Source organism: Lepisma saccharinum, chromosome 20 (assembly GCF_977018435.1).
Source record: "Lepisma saccharinum chromosome 20, izLepSacc3.1, whole genome shotgun sequence".
In the NCBI taxonomy this organism is placed as follows: Eukaryota; Metazoa; Arthropoda; class Insecta; order Zygentoma; family Lepismatidae; genus Lepisma; species Lepisma saccharinum.
Window position 1 is genome coordinate 46,135,727 of NC_139248.1, and position 14,765 is coordinate 46,150,491.

Consider the following 14,765-nt stretch of genomic DNA (forward strand, 5'->3'; position numbering starts at 1 on the left):
ATTGTTATTATTTTATTACTAAGGAAAGGACCCGAATATCGTATATTTTTTAAAACACAAAAATTTCAGTTGAGAAAAGTTAAGTGCAAAATTGGAAAAACAACACGATTCAGTAGAATATTATATATATTTCTTATATATGTGGGCTGTAATATAGAAAATACCTGCGAAAAAAGAAGTTTCTTAAAAGTGCTCTAATGCACGAAAGTAAGGAATGAGTTACCTACTAACATCGTCTCCTGCAACTATAATGAGAAGAACTTAAGCTGATGAACGTTGGACTGAAAAAAAAAAAAACGCAAGCGTTTATCTAGGCACTCAAGCAAACTGAACAGGTAAAGGGTGGCTTCTGTCCTCCAGTACAGTCCTCGTGGCACCACGTTTTACAAGTTGAGCATTGCACCCATTTTTCACCATTCCTGTCGGCAGAAAATAAACCATCACAATACAAGCACACGGCATTTTCTTCACTGTCTTAATAATTCTCATCTCCGTTTGGATAGTCGTCATCGCTGTCGTCATCATCTGTGCTTACAAGTTCAGGTTCTTCCTCATCTTCCGATGACGAACTTCGATATTTGATGTTCTTCTTTCTGTTCTTTCTTCAGACCCATTTCTTTCTTGCGAACTGCTTCCACGGCTCGAACCATTGCTTCTTTATCCCACTGTTTTCTTCGTTTTGTAGGACTAGGAGGCATCTGAAACGATGAAAATTGTAATGTAACTGGGATTCTAATATCGTCCCGGGGAAGGTATTTAGCACACATAGGGGGACGATATTCGGATCTATCCTATACGCATTATGACGTCGTGATTGAGCATGACGTGGTACGAGAAACGACCAATCAAATACATTTAACTATACATACAACCTCTATTTTGATGTACTAGATTAAGGTAAAGTGAAACACCTACCTTTCTCTCGTTCTGTGGTAATGAATACAGCACTCCTAAACGTTTGGAAACAGCAAAACACTTATTTTCCACAACACAATCGCTAGCGTGCACACAACAACCTTCGTTCTCTCACTGCATGCTAAACAGGCCACGTTCAAATAGTTCTGCCTATTTTCCATAGTTGGCAGCACGTTACAACGCCAATACCATGGGAGACGATATTGGGAGAGGGGACGATAATCGGGTCCTTTCCCTTATTTTCATTATTTTTTATTGTTAAATCTATTTCTGGAAATGGATTTCGGTTTCCAAGTGTGTTGTTTAGTTTTACTGTAGTCTCAAGTGTGTATTGAAATAGGTCAAAATTATACTTTTTGTATAAAAATCAAAATAACCAAACTCATGTGGACCCAAAGTGTGAATTATTCCTTAAAATTGCTAATCTTACACATTTGTATTGATTTAGGGGTCAAATAACGAGCTCCTGATTTTTTCCAATTTTTTTTATTTTTATTCCGGATCATTGTGCATCGGGGTTAAACGTTATGACGTTTCTTGTGGTCTTCGGGTGAGGTCGGCGATGTTAGCGACATCTATGAGCAGACGATTCGACTATTTGTCTCGAGTTGCTTCTCAACTGTCACGCTAGATGGCAGACTCGACGATCGCTATCCATTCTTTTTATGGTGAGCTAAGATTTACCTATAATATGGCGACGTCTACCAACAGCTGATTCTAGTAGTGCGATAACGAATTCCTGTAAGTTTATTTATTTTAGAGTAAGAATAATAATTGTCATCGAAAATTTAAAACTAACATTTCCTCATCAATTATACGTGAATTTGTGAGCTTCTGTGTAATACAAAACTCAATTGAGGAGTTAGCTCCAAGAAGGGCACATAGAGGAAATGGCAATTTTTCGGTAAATCAGCTGTGAACGATTTGTTACACTAATACTAATACGTGTTTATTACAAATTGATGCCTATTAATCAAGAAAACAAATACCATATTCTCTATACATGAAACAAAATGAATATGCAAGTATTAGTCTGTTTTTATACCGATATGACAAATTTTTGCATGCATGTTAGCTATATGCCCTTCTTATGTAGAACGACTGAAACCAAAACAATACATATGATTTTAGCAAGAAATGTCGTAAGAACTGCTCGTGTCCAATAATACATTAGATTACTGACTCAAATATGTTATAAAAAAATATTATTCTGTAATTTCCCAACTTTTCAATTTCCATTTCCATCACTAATTTCCTGAACAATAGATTCATCTAGTTGATGTGGTACACTTTCCTCTAGTAGTACTTCTATCGAGCCAATGCTCTCTTGGTCCATGAACTTGAACATTGATCTTACATGCCAATTTTGCACTTCTGATTCCTGTTGCTTTAGCACCGCCATATGGATGAATAGTGCTCAACACAGATCGGTCACACTTTGTTTTCCAATACTTAAAAGGCAAAATGTAGATTCATAAGTAGGTGAAGTCAGCAAAGTTCCATCAGCTCTGTATTTCATTTGCACATACGACTGTATTTGGAAGTTGTTCTGACCAATAGGATATTTCAAAAACATAGGCTCTAAGGTACTCCTGAATTTCTGTTTCTCTTGTATACTTCTTGTTTCCATTCATTCTTGTTTACCGGTTTCTTTCCACCCAGGCCCACTCACTTTTACACCTGTCCAATGCCCAATGCTGGAAAACACACAAAATGGAAGATCATTTTCATTGTTCATTTGTTCAAACAAATAGGGCTACCACACTCAAAAATTGAAATACCTTGAAGATATTACACAGACTAGTGCAGAAAAACATGGCGAATCTTTTAAAGCATTCTCCATAAAAAGGCAACATACCGGTATGTGACCTTATTGGAGTTAACTCCTCAATTACAAGTTTTTAATATGTTTGTGTTCATCGATTTAAGAACTTGTGAGCCTAGTTGATTGGATAGGTTGATTACATTAATGTCGAACTTGTAACTAGTAATAATATTCCTTTATTTAACACGAGAAAAGTTGATTCTGGTTTGTGCGTTTTTTTGTTGCTTTTTTATATGTTGTCCAATATTGTATAATCGAAGTGCAAAGGCCACAAATTTTTTTTCTGGTCACAGTTCAGGATAATCAGTTACTTCTTCAACAATATAGTATGTTCCAGTTTAAAAGTATTATGTGCCCGATGATAAACTTAGCGTGGAATAAATATAATGTCCATCAACGAAATTTACGACTTCGTTCTATTTTTATGAACTATTTGACAAATATATTTTGGATAATTTTATACCTTTGCACTGAGTGTGAAAAATGAATGTTATCCATTGTTTCATCCTCTACAAAACAGCAATATCTTTGTGATTATTTCAGTGGAATTAATGAAGTATATTAAAACGTGCTTGTGTCAAATACTAGCATTTAACATGTCTGGAAATGTAAAATAAAATTTAGACGAGTTCTTAAAGCGAGAATTTGCTACTGAAATACCATGTCAATGTGATTTCATGTAAGTTATTTGCTTTATTTTCATTTATGATCCGTATGGAAGAGAAGGAGAGAGAGCAACGACATAGTATCTCAACCTGTTCTAACGTCAAGTGCAATGGTAGAATATAATTACTAATTGACATGTAAGGAAATATAAAGTTATAATATATGCCCAAACACTATTAATGTAATGGATTACTATACTCTAGATATCGTAATCTGGCTAGAATTTAGACTACAGGTGCAGGGCCCTCATCTTGTCATTATATACACACACCTATTTTACATGACACGATTCCGAAACATGTGCATGTACAGTTACAAGCAAATTTTCGTTTTTAGATTAAAGCATTCTCCATAAAAAGGCAACATACCGGTATGTGACCTTATTGGAGTTAACTCCTCAATTACAAGTTTTTAATATGTTTGTGTTCATCGATTTAAGAATTTGTGAGCCTAGTTGATTGGATAGGTTGATTAAATTAATGTCGAACTTGTAACTAGTAATAATATTCCTTTATTTAACACGAGAAAAGTTGATTCTGGTTTGTGCGTTTTTTTGTTACTTTTTTATATGTTGTCCAATATTGTATAATCGAAGTGCAAAGGCCACATATTTTTTTTCTGGTCACAGTTCAGGATAATCAGTTACTTCTTCAACAATATAGTATGTTCCAGTTTAAAAGTATTATGTGCCCGATGATAAACTTAGCGTGGAATAAATATAATGTCCATCAACGAAATTTACGACTTCGTTCTATTTTTATGAACTATTTGACAAATATATTTTGGATAATTTTATACCTTTGCACTGAGTGTGAAAAATGAATGTTATCCATTGTTTCATCCTCTACAAAACAGCAATATCTTTGTGATTATTTCAGTGGAATTAATGAAGTATATTAAAACGTGCTTGTGTCAAATACTAGCATTGAACATGTCTGGAAATGTAAAATAAAATTTAGACGAGTTCTTAAAGCGAGAATTTGCTACTGAAATACCATGTCAATGTGATTTCATGTAAGTTATTTGCTTTATTTTCATTTATGATCCGTATGGAAGAGAAGGAGAGAGAGCAACGACATAGTATCTCAACCTGTTCTAACGTCAAGTGCAATGGTAGAATATAATTACTAATTGACATGTAAGGAAATATAAAGTTATAATATATGCCCAAACACTATTAATGTAATGGATTACTATACTCTAGATATCGTAATCTGGCTAAAATTTAGACTACAGGTGCAGGGCCCTCATCTCGTCATTATATACACACACCTATTTTACATGACACGATTCCGAAACATGTGCATGTACAGTTACAAGCAAATTTTCGTTTTTAGGGATTAATGAAACACGCAGCTAAAACTGACGCCTTGCCCTGAAAAAAAAACTTGAATCATGTATTGTACTTTGATTTTAACCCTTACTTGCCTTTTCTACCGAAAGGAATATGAATATAAGGATTGTAGACCAAAAACTATTCATAAACTTTTGTCTTCTCGTTTAATATCTAAGAAACTAAAAGTTAAAGTATACAAAATAGTAATTTTGCGTGTATTATTATATGGATGCGAAACTTGGTCCCTTACATTGAAAGAGGAACACAAATTCAGAGTATTTGAAAATAAGATCCTTAGGAAAATATTTGCACCTAAAAGGGATGAGGAGACAGGTGAGTGGAGAAGGTTACATAATTTAGAACTACATAATTTATAAACATATCCAGATATTATTAGAATAATAAAATCAAGAAGACTTAGGTGGGCAGGCCATGTGGCACGAATGGAGAGGAAAGAGGAGTTTACATGATTCCTGTTGGGAAACCTGATGGTAAAAAACCTGTAGGAAGACCAAGACGAAGATGGAGGGATAACGTTGAGATGGACCTTAAGGAAATTGGTAGGGATGGAAAAGAGTATTTACATCTTACTCAGGATAGGGACAGCCTGTGTTGCTGCAGCCATGAACCTTCGGGTTTAAGTTGACTAGAGAGTTAGTTAGAACAAAAATTTCCAGTGGCTACTAACAATGGTGATATTCTCCTGATAGTACATGAGGCCTATTGGTTCTCTTGTTTTTGCTTTGGATTTCTTAATTAAATTAAGCTGATATCACTAATACTCTCAATGAGTTTCATTTTCCTCGTGACAGTAAATCCCTTGTAATAGGCTTGAATTATGGGTATGTAATTAAGTCTAATGTCCTTAGCATCTGGGTGCTTCGAATAAATTAGGTTAGTTATGCTTGTTGCATTAGTATTAGTACACTTTCACTCTCTGCCTGCAAGTGTGTGTACGCAATATGAAAATTAAATTTTAATTCGAAAATGATAAATTAATTCACATTATACACGAACACTGCGTTACCAAAGTTTAAAAGCTTATTTGATATAAAATTCCAATCTTATAATCATTTTGCGTTTCCTCATGCAAGTAACATTTTTAGAAAATGATCTTGCATACGGAACTCTGAATCATAACATGTTATCATATAGCATTTTTATAAGAAAGATAATTCTTTACTAATTCACAGTATGTTTCAAATGTTGAATAATATTTTCATGGGTATCGCCTTTTATCTTTGGTAATTTGAAAAATAAAGTTAAATTATGCAGAACGGTAGAGATTGTATTTTACTTTCAACAATATTATTTAAGTACTTTCTAATGTTGCATAAAATTTGAAATGTTCTTGGAGAGGAAGGCAAAATTCTAAACGGAACAAGAAATAACGATTCTGTCAGAAAACTAAATGCCTAGGTAGGCTTACTATCTTTGACAGTTCGTTGTGTTAAATATTGTAATTGAAGTATTTCGTTACGCACTGATATGTAGTTGCTTTCTTGAATTAATTTACGGTTGTAACAATTAAAACTATGAAAAGATATAATACTTGCACGTTAAATTGTTTAACTGTAAATTTACAATTATTTTGAAGGCAAAATATAGTTGTTTCGTTGTTACTTCAATTTTACTTTCTAATGAAAAACTGATAACGTTTCATAGGAAATATAATTTAGGAAATAATATATTTGTATGTATGTACGAGTGTATGTTTTGTATTTTTGTTTTATAGCGTCACTTTTCTGCCGCCTTGGTTAATCGTATCGATTAAGATGAGTGATAATATCTATGTTCAGGCCGGGTCTCAAAACCCATGAACTACTTAACTCTTTCGGTTCCGAGCTCGCTGACTGTGTGTGTATGTGTATCTACGTACAAACATACTTAAACTTTTTCTTTTCCTAGTGATTTGAAGCGTACGCTGGGCCTGCACTATTTTACAAAGCGATAAATTTATGTACATCGTACCATCGTTATCATGTAACTGTAGTTACAACGAACTGCTACATTTCGTTTAACAGATTATGTTTTGGAAATTTGTATACCCATTGGTTACTGTCATTTTGTGAGACAGGGTGAATCATGTTTACGTAAAAAGTAACAGGGTGACACTGGCAAAACTACAACACTGAGCAAGGCTGTTTTTTTTTTTTGTTCAGGTATCTTTTCGGACGTTTGGTTCAGTTTTGCAATGGGACAGAAAACAATACGTTAATCATGTTCTGTTAAACCAGTATATTGTATGGAGTGTTACATTTGGCTGTACTGTCATAAAATCAGAATGGGTTACAACAGTAATGAATGAACCACCACTGATGATCAACAAGTAATAATTTCATTGAATACCACAAGGAAAGGCAAGGTTTATTTTGTCAAGAATGCTGTGACTATGAGATGGCATATGTACTTTTCATCTGCCACCCAAATGACCTGTTACTTTATCATATTAGTTTCCATACAGCACCTCATTATTTCACAATAGAAAAAACACTTTTTGCAATTTTTTATTTGTTCTTATGTAGACAAACATGAGTGTATATGCATTGCTAATACACATACCTCCTGATCATGTAGGATAGGTGCACTGAATTATTCGATAATGTTTAAATGAACTAATATTTTAAAGTAGCAAGTCATTTAGGGTCTCAGGATGGCCTAACTACCATCGGGATCTTGCTCATCGCAAGCGACACCTATGTGTTGTGATGTAAGTGCGATATGCCTTCGTTGTTAGGTTTACTTCTCTTAGCATAAATGCACTGCACATGTTCGGGATTTGTTAGGCTTAGTTCTTTCTGCTGCACAACGAAGGGAGGGGCTTGACCAAAGGAAGGTATCTGATTTGGGTGAAATGAATGGAATGGGAGGAAGGTGTCTGTTTTGTGTGCAATGAGTGAAACGCATTCGTTGATACGCACTGCCATCTAGCGTGTGCACAGAGAAGCACCTTGACTTGGGTCGACTGCTCATAGATGGCCCTAGCATCTTTAGTGGCGTATTAAGGCCACAGAATATAACAGAAGGTTAACAAATATCTCTAGTAGCTTATCGATGGTCCAGACCAAGGACGAAATAACGTCCTCTTTCTCAGGCAAGAAAGCAGGAAGACCATCCGTTTGTGTATGTTTGGGTGTAGACAAGCAGAGCATATTTACCTTGAATTGGAATCAGTGACACTTTATATCGAACCCTACCCACAAGGACTTATTAAGTTCAAAATTAAATAATCAAAATAACTAAATAATATAATAACTAATATTAAATAATAAAAATATTCATATTTAATCGATGGTTACTTATTTCCGCCGAACTTATTGGAAGGCAAGGATTATATTGGGATCATACGACTTTGAATGATAGTACAAAAGAAGATTTATTACTAGGTATAATAACATGCATAAAATATTACCAGGAATTTTACTTTTCGTCAACTGAATCTAACATCCACTTTTGATATTCAATTCTTTATCTATTTCACATTAATTTCCTTGCAAGGACAGTTCCTTTTTTATTTTATTTTTACAAATTTTGCCGACCTTAGCTACACGTAAGCTAGATAATGAGTACATGATGTTATATTACTATCGTTATACCGCCTTTTTACCTATTCATATAATAAAAATATATTAATTAATTTGAATATGTCAAATAATACTATTTGAATGAATGAAATGTAATCATACTTATTTTAACTTAACATTATTATTATTTTGAGATATTAGGTGAGGACCTCCCTCCGAAATATATACTAGACACGTGCCTGCTAACCGCGTCCGATTTGAATAAAGTGTAAAAAAGACGGTGGGGGAGTAGCGCTTCCTCCATTTACATTTCGAAAGTTTTTACCTGATATGTAGTATTTTGTGAGTCAACGCTGTAGTCAGGAAATACATGTATACACACACACATGCAATACATAATTGATTATTCTCAAGGAAACTTCGTTAAATTCTCATGCTTGTTCCGCTCGCAAATCACATCCTCTCCAAGTTACAATAATATACATACATACACACACATCATGTGTGTGTGTGTGTGTGTGTGTATATATATATATATATATATATATATATATATATATATATATATATATATATATAATGAAGTTCGACCAGTCACAAATATAGGAGTGCGTTGTGAAAGAAGGAAAACACATGCATATGCTGAACATATTTTATTCAGCAGGCTACATGGAACAAAGGAAAACATAAATTTCCGCTGCAACGGAGCAATGTATGGTGTCCACACAAAATAAACATTTTCGTCCATCTACACGTGACATTGAAGTTCGACCACTGTTAGAGGGGATCCTGTTTACCATGGTGTGACGCCGCCCCGTCGGCGAATAACTGTGGCAATGCGTCGGGGCATGCTGTGGACGAGTCGTTCAAGGTATTCCACATCGATGCGGTGCCATTCCTCCTGCAGGCAGGCGTGGGTCCCCTCTGTTGCACACGTCGCTTAAGAACACGCCACACATTCTCAATGGGCGAGAGGTCGGGACTCGATGGTGGCCATGGCAGAGTTCGCACGTGATGTCGAGTCAACCATTCTCTTGTCAGCCGCGCTGTATGAGGCCTGGCATTGTCGTGTTGAAAGATGAGACGCCGCCTGTGGAACAGGTGCCTTCGCACTGTGGGAAGATGCCGCTCCAGTATGCGTGTATAGGCGTGTGCATTCACAATGCCCTCACAGACGTGTAGTGCGCCAACCCCAGATGCCGTCATGCATCCCCATACCATCTCTGACGCAGGTTTCTGTACCCGACGTGCATAACATTTTGCTTCATTCTGTTCCTCCTTCCGACAAATGACTGTTTTCCGTATTTTCCCATGCACAACATTGAAAATGGATTCGTCCGTCCACAAAACCCTGTTCCACTACCGAAATGTCCATCCCCGGTACATTCGTGCCCAACGTAGTCGATTGCCTTTGTTCAACATGGAAAGGAAGGGTTTACGTTTCGCCTTGTACACTCGGTAACCGCATCGCTGTAGGTAACGGCGAATAATTCTGGTTGACACTTCAATGTGAAAGCATTCTCGAGTCCACAGTCGTAATTGGACCACAGAAACATGATTGTTGGTCTGGATATAGCGCCTAAATATCCGTAGGTCACGCACGCTCAGCAGGCGTTTTCGACCGGGGGCCTTACCTGGCTCTGTAGTACCCGTATTTTGGTGGTGTTTGATGATGCAATGGACGGTTGACTTGGGTAAGTTCAGTTGGCGCCCTATTTCCCGTTCACTGAGTCCATCCCGTTGCAACTCCACCACTCTTCTCCTCACGGTGTTGTCAATAGGTTTGCCCCTGGCCATGGTGATGATGTACTGCGGTTCCTCGGTGCACAGCACGCGCTTATATACGGCTGACTCCCTTATCGTGTCCGTGACGTCATGCTTCCGTCGAATGCGCCACTATCTGGAATTTACCGTATGGGTCTGGTGCCTGGTCGAAGTTCAATGTCACGCGTATAGTTCCCCGTTTTCGTTCTTTACGTGACCTTGGGTGCAACATGCTGGGATCACGATTCTTGCCTGCTCACACGCCTCCTCTTACACACATGCGTCACTTCTGCGGGTCACCCATTCCACCGCCTATGCCTCTGTGCATTTAATCACGTATTCCTTTCTGGTCGAACTTTATTGTCACCAAGGTTGTATTTATATACAGGGTAATTCTTTATGTAGTTTACAACTTCAATAATTTATAATTATTTATTGGAACCACATACAGACTTGGTTTATAAGTCATTATGCAGGCAAACTCTTCACGTTTTTAATTAGAAATCTGTTATGGTTCAATGTGTGCACCGTTGGTCATCCTGGACACATCCCAAGGAAAGTCAATTTCCTGCCAAACATTAACCAGCTTTTCAGGGGGTAACATTAGCGATGGTTGTTGTGATGCGATCTTGAAGTTCATGAAGATTATGAGGTAGGGGAGGGGTGTACACCCTATCTTTCACAAACCCCCACAAAAAGAAAGTCGAGTGGAGTGTAATCTGGAGACCGTGGCGGCCAGGCAATTGGTCCAACACGACATATCCACTTGTCTGGGAACGTCCTGGAGCCTTTGTGTGTCGCACAGAACAACCTGTTTCGATAAATGTCTGGTGCCATTTGTACACTGTTGGTCTGCTGGGCGGGTCCTTGCCGTATTATGTGCGAAACTTTCGCTGTACACTCGTTCCTGACTTGGTTTCTTCGAACCAGAGCAAGCACTTAGCTCTTTCCGCACCAGTGAAAGTCGCCATTTTCAACGATAGACCGGTGGCGCTGCATGTGATCAAATCCGCAACTACACGCTACGTGAGTCAAAACTTGAAGTGTTTTGCTGCATAATGACATATAAACGAAGTCTGTATGTGGTTCCAATAAATAATTACAATTTATTGGAGTTGTAAACTACATAAATAAACACCCTATATAGGCGTGTTTGTGTGTCATAGAACATCACTACTTCCAAGCATAAACTTGATGTGACTCTTACAGAGACATATGTTTTTGGAGTGGAACGATCACGAAACTGTGGCCTCTCCGATGGCGCAGTGGTAGCGTCGTCGCCTTGTAATCAAGGGGTCCCAGGTTTGACACCCGGTGGAGGCACATAGTGGTTCGGATTCAAGTTTAAACTGTAGGTCCCGAATACCCTTACTGTGCATAAAGTAGACTTAAACACTAAATCAACGAACCAAGGGGTTTACCGTCTCTTTGCAAATCTTCAATTAATGTAAAATTTAGTATAAAAACATAATTTTGGCTGACTTGCTAACTTTAGATTTAAAGACAAATTATTACTTCGAATTCTTAATTAACAATAACAAAAGTTATATAAAATATAGGATAAAATTCTTGCCTTCGCTTAGAATAAAATGTAAGGTGTACAGGTTAGGAAAAGGGAGGGAGAATTTCCTGGTTTCTTCCCCTTCAATGTGAACCCTGCCTCCTACGTTCTACATTCCATTCAAAATGTCTTCTTTAGTTTCAGATGTATTTTGCCTCCCCTATAGCGTAATGGTAAAGGTGACCCTCGTAATGTCGAAAGGTCAAGAGTTTGGTACCCGGTGGACACCCAATAGTTCAATCCCACTGTAAATGTAGGCCCAGTCCCGATTAGTCTATCTGTATATAAAGTAGACTTAAAACAGAAACTCAAACTCAAGATACTCAAACGACCAGGTTGCCGGCGGCTAGTGTAGTGAGAGAACTATCTCTGCTCAATCAAAATTAGGAAAGAAAAAACTTTTCAGTCAGTAAAAACATCGTTGTACGTACATTATAATGTTGGTTTCAATTAGATATTCGTCGTCGATCTTGTTCACCAGATTACCAATTTTGACAACTCTTCTCTTATTTAAAAACTACACAAGGAAACAAGTTGAAAACGTGAATTGGACAAGGTTTCTTCACTACAACTGATTTTTAAAAGACCCTGTCTTAGAGGTGCTCTGAAGGGAATTCGATTCTTAAAACGCCAATCAGAATAAGGGATCAGCACTTATGTATATTTTGTTACGCAGGCGCGTGGCCGGAGGGCGGGGGGAGGCAAAAGACCGTTCCGAAATCCTACAAATATGTAATTAAAATAGGGTATATCGGTGATTAATTTTACTTACATCAAACATCTGGCACAATAACTTGTAATACTGAGAAAATCATCTTCAGGGGAGGCTACGAATGAGTAGCGTAACCCGGTCACTGAAACTTACAACAAAGATTGGGGGTTCGTCGTGCTGACCACATTTAACTGGTTGGAATGTAAGTGAGGCCGGCATCTGTTACTTTATTTTGACCAATTCACTGGGAATTTTTAAGAGTACTTTGCAACACGTATATTGCTGATCTTGAAGATTATACTATCATTAGTTGGACTAAAATTTCACTTGGGAAGCAATCAATTAACATTGGTAAAATCACAATAGGAGAGAGCAACTAATGTGATCTTGTGTGAACTTCTTTAGTGAAACTGATCATATGCTTCTACAGGGGATTCGCGTCACCATGTCACCACCATTGGCCGTCTTGCCGGCCTCTGTGGCGGAGTGGTTATCTCATTTCGCTACGACGCCAGTGGTCCCGGGTTTGAATCCGGTCTGGGCATACGTGTCCTTTGAGAGCGTCTCTTCATCAATTCCATCATTAGCCAAGAGTGGCAGAAAGGCGAAGTAAAATAAACAAAATCAATCAATCAATCTACCTTGGTCGATTAAAGCTGCTGTGAACTCCAACGATGAGAACTGTGCAAAGGGACTTGATTCAGATCAGAAAAAAGAAAACTACTTCATCAAAGTGTAAGTTCGATATTAAACTATTGTTTCCTGAGATCATTATTACTACTGTACATTTTGTTACATTTTTTTGTCCGTCTTTCTCCTTTTCAGATTTTCCATATGTTATTAATTACGCATCCACGTTTCCTCTTTTTAAATTCCAGGTAGTCTCGCTCCCGTCCATCTCTAATTATTATCGGGACTCTATTCGTTAATAGTTGAAATAATAATTGTTACTTATTTTTGCCTTATTATTATTATTATATATCGATTTTGTATAAAAAAACCTTCCAAAAAATTAGCGACCCTCATGCTTCTGCCTCGTTACCGTTGGATTTATTAATTTTGGCCCATAAGCTATGCTTGGTTTTGGGCCCTGCCAACATTTATTATTACAATTATTATTATTACAATTATAATGAATACAATTATTATTATTATTATTATTATTATTATTATTATTAACAGTTTTCTTATGGTACTTCACATGTACTAATTTCATGCTCTGTATTAATAATACTTGTAAACTTTAAAGTTTACACATATCTGATAAAAATTATCCATTAAACTTTGATAAAACAATGCATTTTGATTTAACAAGAGAACAATCACCTAAAACTGTTTCCCTCTGACTTTTATGATAGCAAACTGATGAATGAGAGACTCAAAGTCAATTTCTTGCATGTCATAAGCATTCGCTGTGAAGGATGACAAACTAGAAGGTCTACTATTGATCGATCGCTCTTCACTGACATTTCATTGCAAAATACAAAAATTCTGAAAGCAGTCTCAAAATTTAGGATGATGACAATTAAATGTTTCTCACGAATACGTTTTAAATAGTCACCAGCCGAATTTACTTCAAACTTTGCTTCTGTCAAGTGTAAATTTTTTAAAAACTCTTGAAATTGCACATCCTACACGACATTTCGGTAGCCACACTGGCCGCAAACTGCGAAACAATGTCGTTGATGTCAAACGTCAGTATCCGTCCACTTGACTTTCAATAGCATTCAAAATAAGAAACAGTTGTTTATAGTCGAGCACCATTACCTGATCTCGCGCGGCTTCCTTTGCAGTCTGCCATTCAGACTTGCACTCCGGTCAAGATACAGTAGTGAAAATTAGGTTATGATATAAGATGTTATTTAAACACCAAAAACTCCACTCTATCTTATTTCTTGAAATAAGCAAGTAAGAGGAGTTCACATGTTATTTTAGTTTGTTATTATGATCAGAATATTGTCCCGCACCGTGGGCGTGAGGTCTATGTGACTCGCGCAGATACGAGTATTCTGGGGAAAGCGTAACAACTTTTCGCCTGAGATTTCGGCCTGTGTATGGGAACGGTGAACACCCACCATCATAATGACATTGGTGAGCTGCGAATGAGTAGCGTAACCAGTTCAAGGAAACCTACAGCAAAGACCACGTGCTGACCGTGCTGACCACGCGTCACCCCGTAACTGGTTGGATGATCGCACACCTCTGCTGAGGCATGTGAGAGTGAGGCCGGCAGTCTTTGGGTAAGTACTCACGGGCTGTTAGGCCACAGGTTGTTGTTCTCCTTGTTGTTATCATTATTATTCGGTCTTTGCCCCTTCAGTGTGTCATTTTTGGACTTCCCCCTGGACTTGCAGCCCCTAGGAGTGGCAAATCCCTCCTTCCCTCTGACCACTGAGCTGTAGTTTTCATTCAGCAAAACTATCCAGACACAGCGTACTTTCAATTATTTATCCCTACTTTCT

General features: G+C 37.3%; 1 protein-coding gene across 2 annotated transcripts in view; it reads left to right on the forward strand.

The window, feature by feature from the left end:
* Positions 1 to 14,765, forward strand: part of LOC146003605 (trypsin-1-like) — a 151,798-nt gene that overhangs the window by 73,136 nt on the left and 63,897 nt on the right. The gene's annotated exons all lie outside the window — the stretch shown is intronic.